The following is an 11,117-nucleotide window of genomic DNA, read 5'->3' on the forward strand; positions in this document are numbered from 1 at the left end:
TTTCCTTTTGTGTCTTTGTGCCTTTTGTGTGGTTCTGCTTGCATCGTGTGTTATCTGCTTGTTATATTATGGTTAATGAAGGTGGAGAAGGGTCCAAGATCACTCAAGTGAGTGATCTTGACTTTGGAGACCCATTATATTTGCATGCTAGTGACACTAGTACCACTGCTCTAATTTCCTTAAAACTTAAAGGAACAGAGAACTACAATGTTTGGAGTAGGGCCATGTTACTTGCCTTGCAGACTAAAAATAAAACTGGATTTATAAATGGCACATGTGTGAAACATACTACTGATGAAGTACTAATAAGGCAATGGGAAAGATGTAATTCTGTGGTTTTGTCTTGGATTTTAAATTCTATATCTGAAAAGTTGTATTCTGGTCAAGTTTTTTCTCAATCTGCTCAAATTGTGTGGGAAGAACTTAAAGAAACCTATGACAAAATTGATGGGTCTATTACTTATAATCTTCACCATAAAATAAACTCTTTAACTCAAGGTAGTTCTTCCGTGTCTGATTATTATCATAACATGAATGCCCTTTGGAAACAATTTGATGCTTTAGCTAAATTACCTTCTTGTGTTTGTGATGCGAATAAAGAATATAAGGCACATAATGATTTGATAAAATTAATGCAATTTCTGATGGGGTTAAATGAGTCCTTTTCTTCCATAAGAAGTAACATTTTAAGTAGAGAACCTTTACCTAGCATTAAAAGTGCTTTTGCTATCATTTCTAGAGAAGAGTCTCACAGAATTTCATCTAATGTCAATATTGGTAATAAAGGTCAAAGTTCTGCTTTTCTTGTTGCTAAAACCTTTGATAATAAAAGAAGAATTGGAAATACTCCTAACTCTAACCTAAAATGTTCTAAGTGTCAAAGGAGTGGTCACACCATTGAGAGATGTTATGAAATTGTTGGCTATCCACCTGGGTGGGTTAAAAGAATTGGGAACACTGGAAACTTTGGTAACTCTAATAACAAGTCTGGTTCTAGTTACAATACTGTGCAGAGTGCTTCTAATGTGAATGCTGCTATGCCCTTTTCTGCTGATCAAATTAACAAACTTATGGATTTAATAAAGGACCAGTCTGTTAATGGAAATGTCCAGGCCAATATGGCAGGTACCATTGTTAACTACAATACTTTTTTCAATTCCAACTTCAATAAGTTCTTTAAATCCTCCAATGTTTTTAAAAACAAACCCACTAAAGGCTGGATCATTGATTCTGGTTCAACTCAACACATGACAGGTGACTGTAATGAGTTGATAAATGTTTATGATGTGTCTCACTTAAATCTAACTGTCAGTCATCCTAATGGAACTTGTGCTAAAATAACTAAAATTGGCAATCTTAAACTGTCCAAAAGCATCACTCAGTTTGGTGTCTTAATTATACCTGAGTATAGGGTCAGTTTATTATCTGTAAGTAAACTTTTAAAGGATTGCAATATGTTTGTTGGTTTTGATGCTAAGTTATGTTACATTCAAGATTTGACTCTAAAGAAGATTGTGGGGATTGGTAATGAGAATAATGGTCTTTACATGTTTAACTGTATACAAGGTATCAGTCCAAACATGAGTTCTGTATGTAATGCTTCTGCTAATTTGTGGCATTGTAGACTAGGACACCCTGCAAGTCAGGTCTTAAGTATTCTTAAGGATCAGATTGGGGTCAATCCTAGTACTGTTGATAGTGTATGTGATATTTGCCATAAGGCAAAACAATCAAGGGAACCCTTTCCAATAAGTGACTATAAATCTGTTTCTGTTGGTGACCTTGTTCACCTTGATGTCTGGGGCCCTTATAGAGTTGTCAGTAGGCAAGGTTACAAATACTTTCTTACTGTAGTTGATGACTACTCTAGGGCTGTGTGGTTATATCTGCTTAAATCAAAAGATGAAGTCTTTGAAAATCTGGAAACCTTTTATAAAATGTTAAAAACTCAGTTTGATAAAAGTGTCAAAGTTTTCAGAAGTGACAATGGGTCTGAATTTGTTAATCATAAAATGAACATTTTTTGTAAAGAAAATGGCATTATACACCAGACCTCCTGTGTTTACACCCCTCAACAAAATGGTATTGTGAAAAGAAAGCATAGACATTTACTTAATGTTGCTAGATCATTATTGTTTCAAAGTGGTTTACCTCTTATATATTGGTGTGAATGTGTTCTAACTGCAACCTTCTTGATTAACAGGCTACCTTCATCTGTGTTGCTTGGAAAGTCTCCTTTTGAAATGGTTTACAAGTCTAAACCTAGTCTATCTCTTTTGAGAGCTTTTGGGTGTTTATGTTTTTCTGTTATATTAAATGATTTTGATAAGTTTTCTAAAAAATCTGAAAAATGTGTTTTGTTAGGGTACTCAAATGAGAAAAAGGGTTACAAATTGTTAAGTTTGGAAAACAATAATATATTTTTTTCAAGAGATGTTAAATTTTATGAAACTGTTTTTCCTTTCAAAACAAAAAATAAAACTGTCTTAGAAGAGTCAGAGTCAGATTTTGTTACTCATTTGAACTTTTTTGATAACTTTTTTGAAAAGCCCATTAGCTCTCCAAGTCCCAATGATGAAGGGGGAGAAACAACTGATGAGGAAAGGGGCAGTGATCACGGGTCATCAGATAATTCTGATGAATCTGATACCCCTATCTCTCAAGATGCTACTTCATCTAGTCCAAACCCTGAGGGCAATTCTGAAACAAATACTGATGGTTCCCAATACAACAAAGATGATGGGGGGAGTTAAGAAGGTCTGCTAGGGCTAAGTTCTTTCCTTCTAAGTATAATGATTATGTGATTAAAAGTAATGTGAGGTACCCTGTGTCCAATTATTGTAACTACTCTCACATTAATGCTGACTTTATGTGTCTTGTGTCTAATCTGGAAAAGTCTAAGGAACCTGAGTCTTACTATGAGGCTTGTAAAGACCAGAACTGGGTTGAGGCTATGAATGATGAGATGGAAGCCCTTAACAGAAATAATACTTGGGTCATTACTGATTTACCTGTTGGTAGAAAACCAATAGGATGCAAGTGGATATATAAAATTAAATATAAGTCTAGTGGTGAAATAGAAAGGTATAAGGCTAGACTGGTGGCTAAGGGATATAGTCAAAGAGAAGGTGTTGACTATGAAGAGACCTTAAGTCCTGTGCCTAAAATGGTAACTGTTAGATGCTTGTTAAACCTGTCTGTTCAATATGGCTGGACATGCTATCAACTTGACATTAATAATGCCTTCCTATATGGTGACTTAGTTGAAGATGTTTACATGTCATTACCCCAAGGTTTTTTTCTTGAAAATGAAACAAAAGTTTGCAAACTAACTAAGTCTTTGTATGGTCTTAAACAAGCTCCCAGAATGTGGAATGAAAAACTAACTGCTTCTCTTACCGAGTATGGTTTTCAACAAAGTATCAATGATTATTCCCTTTATACTTTTTCAAAAGATTCTATTTTTATAGCCCTGCTTGTGTATGTTGATTATATCATCATAACTGGGAATAATGTTAATGAAGTTGAAAAGGTGAAACTGTTCTTAAAAACCAAATTTATGATCAAAGACCTAGGTGAATTGAAATATTTTCTTGGAATTGAAGTTGTCAAAACCAAAGATGGATTGTGTCTATCTCAAAGAAAATACTGCTTGGATCTTTTAAGTGAGTTTGGTATGCTAGGGTGTAAACCCATCAATACTCCTCTTGAAGTTAACACTATTTTGGCCTCTGATGCAACTGAGCATGACCAATTGGTCCCTAACATAACAGAATACCAAAAGTTAATTGGAAAGCTCATTTATCTCACTCACACCAGACCGAATATATCCTACTCTGTACAAACCCTAAGCTAACACATGCATGCTCCCTTAGAATCCCATGTTAAAGCTGCCTTCAGAGTTTTGAGATATCTAAAAGGATCTCCAGGAAAAGGTATTCACATAGCTAAATCTTCAGATGTGTTCTCATTAACTGCTTATTCTGATGCTGATTGGGGTAAGTGTTTACTAAATAGGAGGTCTGTTACTGGATACTCTTTATTCCTTTGTGGTTCTCTTGTGTCATGGAAAAGTAAGAAACAGGCAACTGTTTCTAGATCCTTCACAGAATCTGAGTATAGAGCCTTAGCTGATACTACCTGTGAAATTGTTTGGGTGTTAAAACTCTTGTCTGATTTTGGTCTAAACAATCTTTTACCTGTAAGTCTAATGTGTGACAACACATCTGCTCTCTTACTAGCTGCAAACCCTGTCTTTCATGAGAGGTTAAAACATTTTGAAACAGACGTCCACGTGGTTAGAGAAAAATGTGTGTCTGGGGTAATTGAAACTAAATATATTGACACCTCTAATCAGATTGCAGATATATTTACAAAAGGCCTTCCAAAACTGCAGCATATAGCTCTATCTCAGAAATTGGGTTTATTAGATTGTTTCAAGGATAAGATTGAGGGAGGGTGTTAAAATCACAGGTTGATTGATCAATCTTTTCCTTGAAAGTCTTTCTTTTTTATTTAATTTATGTTTTGTTTTTTTGTTTTTGTTTTTTTTTTTTCAGTTGTTTTTTTGGGACTGCCTCTGCCACTGAATACTTGTTAAGGGGCTAAAGGTGTAAGCTGGAAAGATATCTTGGTGGATGTTGCTGTACTCCAGAAAGAATGAGCTGGCTTTCCTATTTTGTCTATTCTAGAAGGGCCTAAGTTGGGTTGGCTCATATTATTTAACCCCCATCGTATTTAGGGTTCTACACAACAAAAAAAGAAGCAAAGTGCTCCTATCAGTTCACACCAAAATTCGCGAATTTTCATATTGTTCATATAGTTCTTGTTTCTTCTTCTTAATCGTGTTATTTTGTTCATTGAAGAATCGTTGCAGATTGTGACTTTAAGTCACTACTTCTTTATAAGTTCTTGTAATTCATTGTTTGAAGTTGATTAAGTTTTTGGTTGATTGGATTTAGTGTTTGTGTTCTGATATTCGGTTTAATTTAACACATAGGCCTGTACATAAGCGGTATTATAGATTTGTGTTATGACGCACACACTGAACCAACAACACATTCAAGATTCGACCTTATTTTCTGCTTGGCAACAACCGGATGATATTTTCATCGTGTGGCGGTTTATGTTTGCAATTATGAAGGAATCATATCTATTAAATTATTTGAAAAGAAATAGAAATACAAATAATATTATTCTATGAACAGTACCGCTGACTTTATGTAGTGTAGTTTATCAGCTTATTTTAGTCGGGAAGACATTTTTACTAACCTGTTTTTGATCATTAAACATTCAGATTTATGAGCGTATTGATACTGAATCAATAGTAGTCTGATGATGCCCGCCTTGATTACTTTAAGAAAAAGGTACGATTTCCTGCGTGCCTTTCCAGTTTGCGTATGTAATCAGCCCTATCATAAGGAAATGGGTCGAACCGCCATTGTCACACTTAAGAGTGGTTTAGTAGTCAACTTGACATTTTCCATGTTTCTTTGTAGGTCTTTCCAAAAATTAAAGATTCTGTTCAGGTACTTGATAATTTTTGTAATGCATAATCAACAAAAACTTATATTATCTGTTGTGAGGCTTGCTAGTAGAAGTTCAAAGTATCCTTTACCTTATATAATTTCTGAAAGTTATATATACATGTTTGGGTGGCAGTTTTTATTTGCCCAGTGAAAATTGATACTCTATTAGTCTTAAGAAATTGATCTCGTTTGTTACTACCGATCCAATTGTAGGGGTGAGTTTATGATGCAAAGTCTGATTGATTTAATATTATTTATACGCGTCTTGGTTTCAGGTAACGGATACACATTTTATACAAACTCATAGTGAGGGCCCTGAAACCACTTTTTGTCTGAATGGTCACACTATTTTCTTTTAGATGTATTGCGATTATTGCGGAACTTATAAGGATTTATACATAGATTGTACCATGTATGGCCCAAAGTACTGAAAGTACATTTATTGGCTCGTTATAGTATATTTGATTTTATATGTTTAAGAAAAATAAAATATAATAGAGATAGTCCCTTTAGAGATAGTCCCTTTAACTTTAAAGCCCCGTTTGGCTCACGGAATTCAATGGGATTCCGGCGGAATTGGACTTCAGGAAGTGTTGCTCATAGCGTCGTTATCTATTCATCGTGCGAAAGTAGGTCCAATTTTCAACCGAAGTTTTTTTAGCACGCTAGCCACATAGTTCGGTCCGAATATATGGCAAACGTAATGTGCTCGAAAATGTGTTTTGTGGCCATGAATTATTAACGAAACGAAACTAAAGTCAAATATATCTGTATTCAATATGAAATTTGAAAATGAAAACAATTATAGAGTTATAAATTGAGAGATGTCAAAAAGTGTTATAAAATAATCGAATCATCAAACCACAAAGTTACTAAACGTGTAAGGATTTGTGGTTAGTGGAGATATATTAACCTCAAAATATTTTCAATGTACCTAAATAAAGTGTTACATAAAAAACAAGTATCAAAATGATATTTAAATATGTATAAGAGTTCAAATACAAAGGTAATAATTATCGTAAAATCTAAAAGTTTGAAATTCACCTTTAAAAATAGCAAAACGACTTTTTCGGTGTCAAAACTATTTTGAATGGAAGCAAGCCTTCAAGAAGTCTTGCTCATATCGTCGTTATCTATTCATCGTGTGAAAGTGGGTCCAATTTTCAACCGAAGTTTTTTTAGCTCGCTTGTCACAAGGTTCGGCCCGAATATGTGGCAAACGTAATGTGTGCTCAAAAATGTGTTTTGCGGCCATTAATTATTATCGAAACGAAACTATAGCCAAATATATTTGCTTTCAATATGAAATTTTAAAATAGAAACAATTATAGAGTTATGAATGGAGTGATATAAAAAAATTGTCACACAATAATCGAAACATCAAACCAAGATGTCCCTAAACAAGTAAGGATTTGTGGCTAGTGGGGATATATTAACCCCAAAAACATTCTCTTGTACCTAAATAAAGTGTTACATAAAAAAACAAGTATCAAAATGGTATTTAAATATGCATAAGAGTTCAAATGCAAAGGTAATAATTATCGTAAAATCTGAAAGTTTAAAATTCACCTTTAGAAATAGCAAAACGACTTTTTCGGCGTCAAAACTATTTCGAATGGAAGCAAGCCTTCAGGTATTCTTGCTCATAAAGTCGATATCTATTCATCGTACGAAAGTGGGTCCAATTTTCACCCGAAGTTTTTTTTAGCACGCTTGCCACATAATTCGGCCCGATTATGTGGCAAACGTAATGTGCTCAAAAATGTGTTTTGCGGCCATGAATTATTATCAAAACGAAACTATAGTCAAATATATTTGCATTGAATATGAAATTTTAAAATAGAAACAATTATAGAGTTATGATTTGAGAGATATAAAAAAGTGTCACAAAATAATCGAACCATGAAATCAAAATGTCAATATACGTGTAAGGATTTGTGACTAGTGGGGATATATTAACCCAAAAAATATTCTCAATGTACATAAATAAAGTGTTACATAAAAATAAGTATCAAAATGGTATTTAAATATGCATAAGAGTTTAAATGCAAATGTAATAATTATCGTAAAATTTGATAATTCAAAGTTCACCTTTAGAAATAGCAAAACAACTTTTTCGGCGTCAAAACTATTTCGAATTGAAGCAAGCCTTTAGGAAGTTTTTCTCATAGCGTCATTATCTATTCATCGTGCGAAAGTGGGTCTAATTTTCAACCGAAGTTTTTTTAGCACGCTTGCCACATAGTTCGGCCCGAATAAGTGGCAAACGTAATGTGCTAGAAAATCTGATATGTTGCCATGTATTATCAAAACGAAACTATATTCAATTATATTTGCCTTCAAAATGAAATTATAAAATAGAAACAACTATAGAGTTATGAATTGAGAGATATAAAAAAGTGTCACTAAATAATCGAACCATCAAATCAAGATGTCACTAAACGTGTAAGGATTTGTGGCTAGTGGGGATATATTAATCCCAAAAATATTTTCAATTTACCTAATTAAAGTGTTACATAAAAGATAAGTATCAAAATTATATTTAAATATGCATAAGAGTTAAAATGAAAAGTTAATAATTATCATAATATTTGAAAGGTTAAAATTCACCTTTAGAACTAGCAAAACGACTTTTTGGCGTCAAAACTATTTTGAATGAAAGCAAGCCTTTAGGAACTCTTGCTCATAACAATGTTATCTATTCATCGTGCGAAAGTGGGTCCAATTTTCAACCGAAGTTTGTTTAGCACGCTTGCCACATTGTTCGGCCCGAATATGTGGCAAACGTAATGTGCTAAAATATGTTTTTTGAGGCCATATATTATTATTGGAACGACACTCTAGTCAAATATATTTTCATTCAATATGAATTTTTTAAAATAGAAACAATTATAGAGTTATGAATAGAGAGATATCAAAAAGTGTCACAAAATAATCGAACCATCAAATCAAGATGTCACTAAACGTGTAAGAATTTGTGACTAGTGGGGATATATTAACCCCAAAAACATTCTCAATGTACCTAAATAAAGTGCTACATAAAAAATAAGTATCAAAATGGTATTTAAATATTCATAAGAGTTCAAATTTAAAGGTAAAAATTACCGTAAAATCAAAATTCACCTTTAAAAAATAGCAAAACGACTTTTTCGACGTCAAAACAATTTCGAATGGAAGAAATCCTTAAGGAAGTCTTGCTCATAGTGTCATTATTTATACATCGTTCGAAAGTGGGTCCAATTTTCAACCGAAGTTTTTTTAGCACGTTGGCCACATAATTCGGCCCGATTATGTGGCAAACGTAATGTCCTAAAAAATGTGTTTTGCTGCCATGAATTATTAAAATGAAACTAGAGTCAAATATATTTGCATTCAATATAAAATTTCATAATATAAACAATTATAGTGATATGATTTGAGAGATATCAAAATGTGTCAAAATAATTGAACCATCAAATCAAGATGTCACTAAACGAGTAAGAATTTGTGACTAGTGTGGATATATTAACCCAAAAAATATTCTCAATGTACCTAAATAAAATGTTACATACAAAACAAGTATCAAATTGAGTTTAAATATGAATAAGAGTTCAAATACAAAGGTAATAATTATCGTAAAATCTTAAAATTTAAAATTCACCTTTAGAAATAGCAAAACGACGTTTTCGGCGTCAAAACTATTTCGAATGGAAGCAAGCCTTCAGGAAGTATTGATCATAGTGTCTTTATCAATTCATAGTGCGAAAGTGGGTCCAATTTTCAACCGAAATTTTTTAACACGCTTGCCACATAGTTCGGCCCAAATATATGGCAAACGTAATGTGCTCGAAAATGTGTTTTGCGGCCATGAATTATTATCAAAACGAAACTATAGTCAAACATATTTGCATTCAATATGAAAATGGAAATAATTATAGAGTTATGAATTGAGAGATGTCAAAAAGTGTCACAAAATAATCGAACCATCAAACCACGAAGTTACTAAGCGTGTAATGATTTGCGGCTAGTGGAGATATATGAACCCCAAAATATTCTTAATGTACATAAATAAAGTGTTACATAAAAAACAAGTATCAAAATGAAATTTAAATATGCATAAGAGTTCAAATACAAAGGTAATTATTATCGTAAAATTTAAAAGTACAAAATTCACCTTTAAAAATAGCAAAACGACTTTTTCGGCAGTAAAACTATTTCGAATAGAAGAAAGCCTTCAAGAAGTCTTGCTCATAGCATCGTTATCTATTCATCGTGCGAAACTGGATCCAATTTTTAAGCGAAGTTTTTTTTAGCATGTTTGCCTCATAATTCGGCCCGATTATGTGGCAAACGTAATGTGCTTAAAAGGTGTTTTGCGGCCATTAATTATTATCGAAACGAAACTATAGTCAAATATATTTGCTTTCAATATGAAATTTTAAAATAGAAACAATTATAGAGTTATGAATGGAGATATATAATAATTTCACAAAATAATCGAACCATCAAACTAAGATGTCACTATACGTGTAAGGATTTGTGACTAGTGGGAATATATTAACCCAAAAAATATTCTCAATTTACCTAAATAAAGTGTTACATAAAAAATAAGTATCAAAATGGTTTTTAAATATGCATAAGAGTTCAAATGCAAAGGTAATAATTATCGTAGAAAATTCAAAATTCAGCTTTAGAAATAGCAAAACAACTTTTTCGAGGTTAAAACTATTTCGAATTGAGGCAAGCCTTCAAGAAGTTTTCCTCATAGCATCTTTATCTATTCATCGTGCGAAAGTTGGTCCAATTTTCAACCGAAGTTTTTTTAGCACGCTTGCCACAAAGTTCGGCCTTAATATGTGGCAAACATAATGTGCTCGAAAATCTGTTTTGTTGCCATGTATTATCAAAACGAAATTACATTCAATTATATTTGCCTTTAATATGAAATTTTAAAATAGAAACAATTATAGAGTTCTGAATTGAGAGATATCAAAAAGTGTCACAAAATAATCGAACCACAAACCAAGATGTCACTAAACGTGTAAGGATTTGTGGCTAGTGGGGATATATTAACCCCAAAAATATTCTCAATGTACCTAAATAAAGTGTTACATAAAAAAAAAGTATCAAAATTATATTTAAATATGCATAAGAGTTAAAATGAAAAGTTGATAATTATCGTAAAATCTGAAAGTTCAAAATTCACCTTTAGAAATAGCAAAACGACTTTTTCGGCGTCTAAACTGTTTCGAATAGAAACAAGCCTTTAGGAAGTCTTGCTCATAACATCGTTATCGATTCATCATGCGAAAGTGGGTCCAATTTTCAACCGAAGTTTGTTTAGCACGCTTGCCACATAGTTCGGCCTGAATATGTGGCAAACGTAATGTGTAAAAATATGTTTTTTGCGGCCATTTATTATTATCGGAATGACACTATAGTCAAATATATTTGCATTCAATATGAAATTTTAAAATAGAAACAATTATATAATTATGATTTGAGAGATATCAAAAAGTGTCACAAAATAATCGAACCATCAAACTAGGATGTCACTAAACTTGTAAGGATTTGTGGCTAGTGGAGATATATTAACCTCAAAAATATTAT

Source organism: Rutidosis leptorrhynchoides, chromosome 1 (genome assembly GCF_046630445.1).
Source record: "Rutidosis leptorrhynchoides isolate AG116_Rl617_1_P2 chromosome 1, CSIRO_AGI_Rlap_v1, whole genome shotgun sequence".
NCBI lineage: Eukaryota > Viridiplantae > Streptophyta > Magnoliopsida > Asterales > Asteraceae > Rutidosis > Rutidosis leptorrhynchoides.